Here is a 14,560-nt window from a genome sequence, read left to right as displayed (position 1 = left end):
CAGCTTTCATAGGCAGGAATGGAGCCCCACCCCCAACGCAGTCTCCAGTTCTCTTTATACTACCATGGCCGGCACATATCAGGTTACAGTACCCTACAGCCAGTCATAACACTCGACTGAAAGGGATCAATGCTTGAGGTGGGTGTATCTTGAGGTGCTACAGGCACCCCGGCACACAAATATGCAAATCCTACTATCCCAAAGACATGACCCGCCCTACTCTGATGATGATTGCCTTAGCCTAACAATGATTCACAGAGCCCTTGCTGAAAGGACAGGAAGTCTTTGCTGTTCTGCTTTTCTGCCGTCTTCAGCAAATTAGCTTGAAATTATAATAATGTCTTCTAAATGCAGTCCATTTGTTCACAGTAGTAAGTCATTCAGGAATAAATAGTTTGGTATACAGCAGCCGTTTGGTTCATTTGAATGAACATTTCCCAGGTCTGATGAGTCAATGACCTATCCATTGATCCTTGAAAGGGGAAACCTTGTGTTATTGTTCTGTTGAGTCATGGCTTACTCCAATTTCAAACACTGTTTATTCTGTTCAAGGCATTGCATCAAATTACACAAGGGTTACTCTGTGATTGGATAGCTAGCTGCCTTCGCATCTCAGTGGCCTACACTTTCACTGGATATTGCTACAGTTAACGATCTTGAGCTAATAAAAAATGGAACATTAATGTTTCTTCTCACCCTCAGCAACCAGGTTGCTACTACATTTAATCTTTACATTTATCGTGGCAGCGACCTCTAGTGGCCGTATGATGCAAACACATGATAAAGATATTTTTTATATACAGTCTATGATTATAAATAGTCATAAAGATGTGCTCCAGTGGTGGTGGGTTGGGTGGAAGTTTAGTAACTTGTGTGTGCCTAAACCTAAGTCAGTGATAGTATGACCTGTGAACCAAATAGCTGTGCAGATCGGCCTTTGTATCACTGTGGTCTCCATGTGTTTATGTCATGTGACGGAGGTCACGTGATTTCCAAAACGTAGGTCCAGTCGGGAAACAGAGTTTGAAATTGTCGTTTTGGGAGGCCTGGACAAACACCACCGGTAGGGGCACTATTTTAGGATATGCTCATATGAGTCGTATTTGGAGGTAGGTTAAAACAACCTATGTTGTCGTTTAGGTTGGAGGACTTATTGGGAGGGCTATACCCGCTACTGTGAACAAATAGAATTTATTATGACTTAACAATTTCAAGCTAATTTGCTAAAGAACAGCAAAAAACTTACTGAAACGTCATCGTCAGGCAAAGCCAATCATAGGCAGGATAGGGCCGGTTATGCCTTCGCCGTTGTAGGATTTGTAAATTTGCCGCCTGAACGCCTTCTAAATGGCTGCAGTTTAGTTAGGTTTAGGCACCAAAAGTAATCAGTTAATCAGTTAATCCATTGTCACTTATAGATCTCTTACTTTATTTAATGCTTGTATGTTGTTCCTCAAATGTAAGTCACTTTGGATAAAAACATCTGCCAAATAAGTAAATGTAATTGTAAATATAAGTTATTCCAGCAAGTTATCTCAGGGGGCGTGTCATGTAGTAAAGTGGGTGTGTCATGTAACTTGCGAGACTGCAGATAGACCCTTGCACAGATGAAAAACAGATAAAAGGCTCCACTGCAAGAGGTCACCAGTTGAGGTGGGAGCGTCCTGGGATGGTCATGACTTGATGTGCTACAATTACAATTTGTGTGTGTGAGAGAGAGACAGCCAGAGATGGTGGATACTGAGTAATACTACTGTACGTATGGATATTGCAGAAGGATTGGAATAAGGTTGATGCAGTGTTTGTAGTCCCTTCAGTGCCATTGGGAGACCTGACCTACAGAGAACAGAATTAAATGCATTATAGATTTTCTCATTTCATGGATGGCTGCTAGCTGGAGTGAGCTCCATTCTAGCCCTGAGGTACAAGGCATTTTGCTCCCCAGGAAAAAGAAATATTGGAGCTCCTTTACAATGTTAAATAATAAAATCAGTGCACAGTATTTAAATATGTCGTGGAGTATCAATATTTACAGTGTGAGTGCCTTAGTTTTCTTTCAAAGCAGCACATACACTATATGCTGAGATAAACAACAGCTCGCGTACAATGGTTTCTTATGTCATCACAGTAAATGAGGAAAAGTGAATCTGACATTTTAATCAGACTTTGATTAAAACTAAATAATCAGTTTGGATTTCTGAGGAATCTTTTTCATCTAATTTTACAACAGAAACAACATTCATGCTGCTCTGTGTGGTTTGGCAATTTGTTGTTACTGATATGTGCATTTTGCCTTGTCACCCGTTTCAAAAGAAACCAGCAGGGAGCAAAGAACATCCAAAATTGTGATTTACTATAATTGTATTGTATAATTGAGTTATCTGTAATGTTTGCAAAAAATTCTAATGAGGCCCAGAAGAGCAACACAGGATATGTATCAATTATGTTGATTGTTGCTTTGAAATGTTAGTAATACGGAGATATTATGTTGGAAGAGAATATTCCAGATAGCTTTCAAAACTGCTATTAAATTACACTATTAGCTCCTATTAAAAAAAAAAACATACTGATGGTGGTCATGAACTAGAATAACAAGACCAGAATATTTAAGAGTCTTTTCCTGAAATCAGGTGATCTAATCAAGTTACTTTTCAAAAAAGTTAAAACAATTTTCAACTCTTACAATGTCTTTGCACAAAGCTCAAGAACCACAAGCATGACCAGGACACCATTACTGTATATAAATATCATGCAGGACTACACTGTGTTTTTTGCATATTATGCACTATAATTTCACTGGTCATTCTATTATTTTCTTATTATGTGCTGAGAAATTAGATGAAATGTGTCATACTAATGGCGGAAAAGCAATGCTGCATTCAAAACCACTAGAATCTTGTATACGATTGGTCACAGTTCTCATCTATCCATGTGTGAGGAGTTTGCGGCTCTTGCTAAGTGAGAAAGGAGGGATTTGGGAGCAGGCGTGAAACAGGCCACTCAAGTGTTCATCCATTTACCCTATTCATGAACAGATGTGTAGTACATGCCTCCGGTCTCAGATCATGCTGCATGCAGTCTCTGTCTCTAGCTTTATCTTCCTCCCCCTAACATTTCACGATGCTGCTTGTTTTCAACTGTAATAACTGATACTAATGATGACTACCTTACCTAGTGAATTGACAGAACAAATAAATAAAATATATGTAATTAAATATAATAATAATAATAATAATCGTTATTTGTAGAGCACTTTTCAAAAACAAGTTACAAAGTGATTTAACAAGTGTAAAGACACTAATACCCAAAAGACACTAATACAAAAACAATACAAGATAAAAGCATGAAAACATTGAAAAGAATAAAATACACGTTTAAGATAAATATAAAATTAGTAAAATAGAATAAAATAAAAGGGATAAAATAAAGTCAAATAAGATCGGGAAAGGCTCTCCTAAAAGTATGTTTTAAGAAGGGACTTAAAAGAGTTCACTGACTCAGCTGACTTGGGCAGGCTGTTCCAGAGCCTCGGGGCCCTGACAGCAAACGCTCTGTCCCCTTTAGTTTTCAGTCGAGACTCTGGAACAGACAACAGACCTCTGCCCGAGGATCTCAAGGTGCGTGCTGGTGCGTATGGGACTAAAAGGTCAGAAATATAACAAGGCGAGAGGCCATGAAGAGCTTTAAAAGTGATCAATAGAATTTTAAAGTCAATTCTAAAACATACTGGGAGCCAGTGTAGTGAAGCTAAAATTTTTGGGATAAACAAGTGAAAAGGCTGTTGCAATAATCCAGGCGTGATGAGATGAAGGCGTGTAAAATGGTCACGGTGTCCTTAAAAGTTAACATAGATCGAATTTTTGCTATATTTCTAAGTTGATAAAAACATAATTGAACAAGCTTTATGGTGTGCTGCTCGAAATTTAAATTACTATCAAACCAAAGACCAAGGTTCTTTGCCACAGGCTTAATGTGATTTACTAGGGAACCAGCAGATGGCAGTATTTGTTTTGCCATCTGCTGGGACCAGGATTTCTGTTTTGTCTGAGTTCAGCTGGAAGAAATTATTTGACATCCATTTTTTAACTTCACAAAGGCAGTTGTTAAGTGAACTCAGCATTCCAGGGTCTGTGGATCTGACGGGCAAGTATATTTGTCATCAGCATAAATATGAAAAGAAATGCCATGTTTATGGATAATATGTCCAAGGGGAAGCAGATACAAGGAAAACAAAATGAGCCACACCATATTTAACTGGACAGAATGAGGAGACATAGTTGTTTACAGACATCCAAAACTTCCTATTTGACAGGAAGGATGAAAACCATTCTAGGGCAGTACCAGAGATCCCCACACAGTGCCTCAGTCTGTCTAACATGATGTTGTGATCAATGGTGTCAAAAGCAGCGCTAAGGTCCAGGAGTACCAGGACTGAGCACATACCTTCATCAGCAGACATTAAAAGGTCATTGGTGACTTTAAGCAGGGCAGTCTCAGTGCTGTGGTACTTCCTGAAACCAGATTGAAACTTTTCAAATATTTTGTTATTTTCCAGCACAGTGAGCAGCTGTTTGGACACAATTCTTTTTAAAATCTTTGCAATAAAAGGCAGTTTTGAAATTGGTCTAAAATTTTGTGGGAGGGAGGGATCTAAACCAGGTTTCTTTAAAAGTGGGTTCATGCAAGCCGTTTTAAAATAATCAGGGACACAACCAGTAGATAGGGAGCTGTTGAAAACAGAGATAAAATGGGGCCCAACAGAATCTATTACTTTCAGTAAAAACTTTGTAGGTATTACATCAAGTGGGCTGGAGGACACTCTCATTTGTGATTCTGTTTTTAAAAGCTCAGACAAGTCGATGGGATAAAACTGGTTAAAACTCTCTTGTTGCTGGTGAGGAACCTCTGAGTAAGAGGCTGTGGGGGTAATAGAGGCTCTGATTGACACCACCTTATTGTTACTGTACTGTACTGTATTGTTACTTCCAGCTGAGGCACAAGGAGGGGTTGGGTTTACCAGCTGATCCACAGTCTTAAACAGAAACCTGGGGTTGTGTTTATGTGTAGTAATGAGTTCAGAAAAATAGTGTGTTCTCGCATCCTTAACCATTTTATTGTAGTTAATTAATAAATCCTTCAGACTGAGGTAATGGATTTTTTCCATCTGTGCTCTGCTTTCCTACATTCCCTTTTTAGGCTGCGAATGCTGTCATTTATCCAGGGTTGCTTACTAGCTTTAGACGTAGGCCTAACCTTTAGAGGAGCAGTAATATTTAGTGACGACAAGCAGATATGATTGAAGTGATCGACCAGATTGTTGGTGTTGGAAACAGACAGGTGTTGGCTTTGGCTCTGAAAGAATGCGCAAAACTTTGAAACACTGTTCATTAAAGGTGCGAGAACACACAGGGCTTGGTGAGGCAGCATGAGTAACAGGCGAATCGCAGCTAAAAACAATACATCTGTGGTCAGATATGGTCATGTCCACTAATTCCACAGAGGAAATGCTGACACCCAGGGTAAAAACCAAGTCCAGTGTATGACCACGGTTATGTGTTTGCCCTTTGACATGTTGTTTGAAGTTAAAAGAAGTGGCCATATTCAAAAAGTCAGTTGCATTAACATTGGTGGGGTCATCAACATGAATATTAAAATCGCCACAAACAACAATTCTGTCATAATTTAAAACCAGAGTAGATAAAATTTCAGGAAGTTCTGATAAAAATCCTCCAGGCGGTTTTGGGGGGCGATAAATTATAACAAATATGATAGGTTGCAGCCCTCCAACTTTAAGAGTGAGAACTTCAAAGGAGTTAAATTCATCACAGCGTACTTGATGACATTTTAAATTTTTCCTATACACTCTCACTAGCCCACCACCATGACCACTGACCCTTGGTTGACTAAAACAATCATATTGAGGCGGACACAGTTCAGCTAGCTGGCTATAGTCATTCATTTGCAACCATGATTCAGTTAAAAACATAAAATCTAGATTTGCAGACAAGATAAAATCATTTAAGATTAAAGTCTTACTTGAAAGTCATCTCACATTGAAGAGAGCCATTTTAAATGAGTTTGTTCTGGGTGCTGGAGTTGGTGCAGTTGTCCTAATCCTTAAGAGATTACTAATATTTCTGTGTGGGATGTGCACATTTCGGTTTACTGGTCTATGCGTAATGATGACAGGAATAGAAGTCTTTGGAACAGCGCTGGGAGCAGACGGCTTTACATGCCAGCAGGTGGAGACAGTTGTTTGTGGCAGTGAGGCAGAGTTATGTTCAGTGACCGGTGGTGTGTCCAGGTGTGCTGCATGAATGATTAGTCATTCACGTAAGTCATGTGTGGACCACACCACATGCTGTATGTGAGCAGCTAACATTTCCGAGCCCCGTTTGTTTGGGTGAAGTCCGTCTGTCTTAAAAAGAGACATTCTTTGCCAGAAAATATTAATTATTATAAATAAAATAAATAATTAAAAAATGTGCAATCAGTGATGAATGTACAAAGAGACACCAACAAACATTTAAAATGCACGATTGGAAGCAGCTGTCACTAACAAAACATGTCTCTATAACAAGTTATTAAAGTTTTATGATCATTGTAGAGGTTTGTTGACTTACAGTTGAATAATAAACAAAAGTATGAACTGTCATCTTATTTAAACAAAATTTCAGTTGATAAACAATAAAACTGCAGATATTGCCCTAAACTTTGACGTGTAGATCAGATATTTTTTAAAGCCTGTAATGACACTTTACCACTTTGTGCAGTAGTTTGTGTAGTGGAACTGTGGTTAGGGTCAAGGTCTACTTCTAATGGGGTGAAAGTCTTGTTATCTTTTTGTGCATGTGGCAGTGCCACTGCAGTAGGTCAGTCAGCAGCATACTGAGATGAGTACATTTTGAGTCACACAGTCAGCGTAAGTTACAATAGTCCTTTAGCTAAACATGTCAAACCATACTCACAGATCCAACAGTATGATGACGATGGTTGCTGTTATAAGAAAAAGTTTTGTCTTCTTTACTATAATTCCATGTTTCTAACACAGCTGCCTTTGCTCTCTCTCCTACTGCTGAATATCTGCTGTGAGAATTTGAACTCAGGCATGTTATATGACACACATTGCTCAAGTGCTTTCCCTTGCTTACCCACTGAGAGAAGAATTGGGTTTAACCATTGTGCTGTTCAAATCCAAAGCACTGCAGGGACGAGCTTGTATCTCAGAGCAAAAATGTCCCATTTCTTCAGCTAGAACCAAAGAATCCTGTCGCTGCTTTTTGGGACTAAAGGAGGCTATTAAGTTCAATGTTTATCACTGTCGTACCCAATCTCTGGCATCATCTGTCATTACAAATTAAAACATCCTGGCCAGGGTGCCCTGCTAGCCTAATGGTAAAGCCGCATACCACATAGCTGTAATGTCAATTAAAGGGGCATAATAGAGTTTCCAGCGGCCACTAGCGGTGCGGTTTTAAGATTGCAACCAGGTATGTGCTCGTACGCGAACTCATGAGCGAGCATAATCCGAAACACTACCACTTTCATAGAGAAATCCTGCAATAAACGCAGAAACACCAGCATGCAGGCTGTGGCTTTTCACACAGACATGTCCAGGCTCTGTTACTTCAGCGTTCCTGTCTCAGAGGCAGCTCAACAACAGTGTAACACCAAAATCTGTGACCTATCAGATTCTGGACTACACCCAAACGACGATGTTTTCCTAACCATAACCAAATACTTTGTGTACCTAAACCCAACCAAGTACTTTCGGTACCTAAACCCAACCAACTAGTTTTGGTGCCTAAACCCAACCAAACTGCAACCGCTTCACATCGTCCACAAAGCCTCTGGGCTTAACTTGCCATTTGGGTCACAGAATCTGATAGGTCACAGATTTTTGTGTCACACCGGCTCCGTAACGTTACTTCATTCAGCACAGCTAGCCGCATATCGGCACAATCCTCTCGGAAAAAAGGCAGAGTGACAGTGGCTAAACACAGGCAAAGAGACTGCTTCACACAACATGCTGGAAACTCAGGTAAACCCCTACTGCAACGTTACAGTACTAGTTTTATCAGTTGCAGGTTGAACTAATCCATGCTTGTTACATGATCACGGCACATTTACTGCATTTAGCCGACATGCTACATCATTAGCTCGCCTGCTGCTTTCAGTAACTATCTTTATTATCTGTTTATCTTTCGCCGGAGGCTCAGCAGTGTCAGCACAGCTAAATGTTTTGGATGATAACGAAATGGGTAGTGAGCTGGGCTGAATATTATAACGAGATTGTGTCACACTTTATAATAATAAGACCGCAGTAAGTAAATTTACTATAGGGTCAGTGGATGGCTCTTCCTCTGTGTTGTATATTATGTGGGTCATGTTAGTTACAGGGACTGAGAGGTGGAGAAGCTGTGTACCTGAGTATTGGTAAAAGGCAATAAATCTATATTAAACGTTACGAAGCAAACAGCATCAGGTCCGAGCTAATGTAGCGTTAGCTGGCTGCTCCTGGCTGCATCACTATAGGATAGTAAACAAATTGTTCCACATTTGCTTTTTACCGTTACATCATTTCTTGCAGGCTTTGACACTTTCACATAATACCAGTGGTACACAGGAAAGTAACATGGGTCGCGTTAGTTGCTGAATTAATGTGGAAAGCAATCGGATAACATTAGCAACTGCTAAGTGTTAGCCGGTGAGCTAACGTGACTTTCTTTGTGTTTCTCCAGCTTTGGTCTGTTTGGTCTGATGTGCTTCAGCACATGAACCTTTATCCTTGTTTTGTGTCCTTACGTGTAGCCTGTGTTTAGCTGGGAGCCGGTTGTTTTATGGTGTTAGTGGACTGCATGTTGTTAGCTGCCGTGTTGTTGCTGTAGTGTGAGAGAGGCTCGGGAGCGCGCACAGGGCTGAATCCGACCCGGAGACCTCAAATTAAAAGCAGAATAATGGCTGATGCAAGCAACAGAGAAAACAGGAGTGTGCTTCATTTCTAAGTGAGTTTTGAGCTCATTGACAATAAGGCAATGACAATTTGATTTATTAAAATCAAAAACTTACATATAGCCCCTTTAAAGTGGTTTGGAGTTTTAAAGAGACTTTTGGAAATTTGTACAGTATCTCAGAAAGACTGAAATTCCTGTGTTATTACAGTTAGTTGTCGGCAGACCCAAGAGTAGACACATAACACAACAGGTGGTAGTAAAAAGTAACAGTCTTTATTAATAAAGGTGCTGCTGGTGAGGGGGTTGGCAAGCATAGGGCTGGAGGGAGGCAGGCAGGTTGGTGGTAGTAGAAGTGAAGTGCACAGGAAAAACACACATTAAAGGAAATCCAGTGGAAGCAATAACAAAACTTCTAAAGTAGAAACTGGAGACAAGGGGGGCCAGCGTACTATCACAAAGGGTTTGGAAAAATCTGTCAGGAGTATAAAATAGGGTGGATGATAGGATGATTGAAGTCAGGTGTGCTGTGCCACCAGATGCCTGGAATGAAACTACACCCATACACACTATCATACACCAAGAAAGACAATGGAGAGAACCAGGGAAAACACACAGAAACCGCAGAGTCACAGCACTAGCTGTGACATCCTGTCTGTATGCTCTTCAGCCTCAGTTTATTGGTAACAGTATTTAATAAGATAAAACGTCTCTAACTGGATGGCAGTCAGTGCCTCTGGATGGATGGTAATGTGTTTTCTTTACTGAAGGAAAATTACAGCAGCTCATCAATTTGCGATTCTCATAACAGGTTAATTTGTTCTTTTATCAGCAGGCATCTTCTTGCAGTGGTTGAGTGTAATTACCTCTCCTCACCCCTTCGGCCTCAGAAATTTCTTCCTCCACATTACAGTATTTGATTTTGGCGTGAATGTTTTTTTAACCTCATACACCTGCTTCACTGTTACACAGTAAGGCTCATCTGTTTTCGCTTTCTTTCTTCTGCTCCTCTTCTATCTCTGTCTCGCACACACTGCAATCCTGCTCAGACTCTCAGCAATTTCTATGTCTGCAAAGATACTGAAGATTGATGACACCTATTCCACAACATCGTCTCAGCTTTGACACCGCCCCTTCTTTTCTGTCTCTCTCTCTGCACTCTTGTCACTTTCCCCTCCTCTTCCCGCTATGAGGAAGGTCAGACTCTCTTACTGTGGTTTAACTAGTCTATTGGTCTCTCCTCCTTTCCTGTCCAGCCAGCCTTGGGCAAACTGATGAATCTCTCACACCTCCAGTTGTTTCAGGGATTATTCACTGCCACTGCTGTGTGTGTGTGTGTGTGTGTGTGTGTGTGTGTGTGTGTGTGTGTGTGTGTTATTTCCTTTTCTATTCAGGGGTTCAGAATCCTATTCAGGTCTGTCCCTGTGCTCAACAATGCAATATAACTGTGTGTGTGAGTGGGTTCGCTCACATGAGTGCAACTGTGCAGAGTTTCCTCTGCCCCTTTTGTGCTGTAACAGGATAATCTGTTTTTTCATCTGCAGATTATTGAGCTTTAATGAGTTTCTCTGTCTCCTTCTATTCTATTTTTGGCAGGTGCCTGTGCTCACGCGCATGTGTCTGTTTTCCAAGTACCTGTGCATATGAGTGAACTGTAGCATACAGTTTGTCAGACACACATATGAGTTGGCTCACACACAAACAAACCCTACCAAAGCGGATAATCCTAGTTGAGTTACAACAGGTTACTCAGTGATGAGCTCATGAAAGGGAAGAGAAGAGAGGACATGTGGACATGACAAAGCATAACAGCTGTATGGTTTGTTTATATTATGCACCTCAGATGACTTTAGTTTGGCATTCACAAATCTTCAAATTTCAAGTTGTTTCTCTACAGTTTCAAAAATTTGCACAGAAAGAGGTTTACTCATCTGTTATTCATATATGCATCATGGGGCTTCAGCAGGTTCTTACTGTGTTATCCTAGCCCATGTTTCTGATAAAGAATACTGGACACATTAATGTATCAATATTGTAGTTTGGGCAACACCCTGAGAAGATGGTTAGGTCATATTTTGAGTTGTAAGTCTACCAGGGCCGGTCCTGACAGTGTTGGGGCCCTTGCACCACTTTTCTCATTTACTAAAATCCCTGCTTAGTCAAGACACATGATTTAGTCTTCCCTCCTCTTTTTTGTCTTTTGTTTGGGGATGTAACATTTTTAAATGTGCAGATCTGGCACCTTTTCACCTCAATGATAAGATAAATTTATTTTAATTCAGTTATAAACTCCTGGGCTTTAATAGCTCTTGTGTTCCAGGCATGTGCAGGTTTTCTGCTCATATTCAAAACTTTCTGCACATTCAGAATCTCTCCCACATATCTATGGAAGATTTTATTGGACTTTAATATTTGTAACCCACAAAAAACAATCCACAAATGTGTACTATGATGCGCAAATATTTCACTATGTGATGTGTAAAATCATATCCAAAAAAATACAGTGACTTCTACATACGAAAGTTTTTGCACATTTGCAGATTGCTTTCTGTCAATTTGTGGGTCATGTTACATTTGGAACTTCCTTTTTATGCATTTGTGGAATTTTGTCCAATGTGAACTGGAGTACTAGTACTATAAAACTGGATGAAAGTACAATAAAAATGATACTCAAAACTAACTGAAAACCAACAGAAATCTCACCACAAATCCACACACATGTTGACTTCTGCACATCCGAAAAAGTGCCGCTCACAGTCCCAAAGAGAGCAAGGTTGTGCTTCAGTTATTACATTTTTATATATATTTTACATATTACATTTAGCAAAACTACCAGCTACGTTACTACTCTGATGCTCACAGCGCACTATCACTGCGTCGCATCAACTGGGCAGAGTTGATTTGCGGCAAGACAAAAATTTTCTCTTGAGGTGCCCCCCTGACATTTTGCGCCATAGGCAACCGGCTATGTTGCCTATGCCACTGTCCGGCCCTGAGTTCTACAGTGTTTAAAAGGGATAATTTACTGCAAGAAAGATGTTTTTTTTTCTCAAAATAACTGGTCTGCCTATGCAGTAGAAGACGCAAATCTTTTTGAAATTGGTGCTACATCACCAGAGTAAACAGAGAAAAGGGCTGAGGAGTTCCCTTTTGCTCAAACGATAGAAAACCAACCAGAATGTCCAGGACCCACAGTAAGGTTGTCTTGAACGGGCCTCATAAAAAGCTTGTAACAAAACCCTGTTACTAGTGCACTTACTCAATGTCCACTTCTGTTTTCATTGGTGAACATTTACCACAACTACACCACTAGTTGTGCGTGGCACGGGGCAGCTCCATGCGGCTATCCTCACCAGCTGGCGATGACTCTCGGCTGTGGCAGCCTCTTCCTCCTCCATACTCTGTAATTACTCTGCACTGTATTCTGGCTTATATAAGTAGCCCTGAATGTCTGATTTCAGCATTACGCTATTAAGATAATTATCTTCCAGATCCATAAACATTGCCTTCTGCCAGTCGTCGTTCCAGCAAGTTGATTTTGGACAGGATGTTTTGATTTTGGAGTGGCGAGGATCTGATTCTCTTTATATCCAACTGTCTGTGGAGGTGGGTACACTGAACAACAGCCCTAGTGCCAGCAGAAGTCTACCGGATGACAGGAGCTGTGGGTGCAGGCAATGGAGAGAAGTTAAACATTGGTCATTTGCACACTATTACCCACAGTGTAATGAAACAAAGATAGTTGAAATCAGCAAATTTCTCTTTAAGAGTAGACCTGCAGCTATAGACCTTTTGACAATAACAGACAAAATGACTGGGAGCGTTCGCTGACACTTCTGTCATTGAACTAAGATCTACATAGGCTACATGTTGATCTGTGTTCACCGAAGTTCATGAAAATATCCTCTGACGAAACTATGTTTTAAATACAAAGGGAGAACAGTAGAATAACACTGTTGTGACTATAATTACTTAAAACAAAAAAGCAAATGTAGACTACTGTATTTGTGCGCAGAAGATTGGCCTTAGTTTCACTAGTTTGAAAGCAAGGGAGCTCTTTGGTCAACCGCTAGAGGTCACCAGAGGTATCATCACTTTTGTTTTGGTATCAGATGTAAGGGTTCAGACAGCATACACAGACAACATCTTCAGGTCTAACTACTTCCTTTTCCCATATACACAGGAAAGCCTATATTCTTTTTTGGGAGTCTATAAAATGTCTCACATGGGGCACCTTTTTAAAGCCAGCATGAATCTGACTAGGGACCTTTGTCCAGAGTCATTACTCTCTTTTTTTCTTAACATGTCCTGTCACTCTGCCCTGACAACTATCTATTAAAGGCAACATGCAATAGAATAACATTTAAACATTTTTTAACAACAAATATGGCTATTTCTGAGAGAAGTTTATTTGATTTTTAGCAAAGCAGCATCATTGTAATGTATGCTGCAGTACTATTAATTATTACACGTATTATGCAGTTTTTCTAAGTAGATGAAATTTCAGAGTTACTGTTTGTGTCAGAGTTTAGTGATTAGCACGTAGTGCCAACCATCCAGCTCCAGTATGAGGGATTATGCCACAGATTTAGTCCTTTTAATACCAACTTCATGGCATAGAGAAAATAAAATTTCTCACATGGGACACTTGTTACAGCCAAGAGATCTAAGGTAGATATCAGCAGCAATATCCCAGTTTGAATCTGACTAGGGAACTTAGTCCAGAGTCATTACCCTCTTTCTATATATATTTCCTGTCACTTCCCCCCCGACAACTATCCAATAAAGGCAACATGCCATAAAATGATGTTTAGAAATGTTTTTTAGCAACAAATACAGTAAAGAGAAGTTATTTGATTTCAGCAACATGTAGCATGCATTTTTGGAATGCATGCTACAGTAACTTTAACAGGATTTTACACATTGTGGCTCTATTAACCCCTGGATTCCATACAGTTTGATGTCTCAGGCTACACTGTTGCCAACAAGTGGAAAATGGAAAGGACATTCTGTACTGTGCCTGTTGACAAATTCAATCTTTCCTGAATTGACCCTCCACTTTGTGTTGAAAAGTGGTGGGGACATGAGGGCTCAGATTAGGAGCCTGATGATACAGTTGGATCACAAGACATGATGATGCAAGAGAACAAGACAAGAAGATTTTTAACACTATTTTAAAGAAATATGAAATGCTAAAATACATGAGCCTGGGATCTGGTGGTCCTCCCCCAGAAAAGTGGAGCATTAAACACTTAATTCTGGAGAAATTTTCTGCTCCAATTTACGGTGGAAACGTCTTTGACGTCTTTAACGTGAAAATTCATAAATGTAAAAATATAACAAAATATAATGCAGTAATCAGCAGCTTTTTAGCTAAAGTTACTTTTTTTGGACAATGCACATTTGTTTCTTCTATATTTAAATTGCATTGCATGTTTTCTCATTGTGCAAATAAACCTTTCTCAAAGCATTTTATTTGTTATTTAACAATTCTTGTTTTTTAAACATTTTAATTAATGCTTTCATAAAGTGATGGGGACAAAATCAGCCATTTTAAAATGAGGTGGGGACATGTCACCAGCGTCCCCAGTGTAAATGACACCAATGAT

Source organism: Micropterus salmoides, unplaced genomic scaffold, assembly GCF_014851395.1.
Source record: "Micropterus salmoides isolate LMB-PRFRI ecotype aquatic unplaced genomic scaffold, ASM1485139v1 Ms_hic_scaffold_6, whole genome shotgun sequence".
Classification (NCBI taxonomy): Eukaryota; Metazoa; Chordata; class Actinopteri; order Centrarchiformes; family Centrarchidae; genus Micropterus; species Micropterus salmoides.
The sequence above is the reverse complement of the archived record's forward strand: the minus strand, read 5'-3'. Positions refer to the sequence as shown.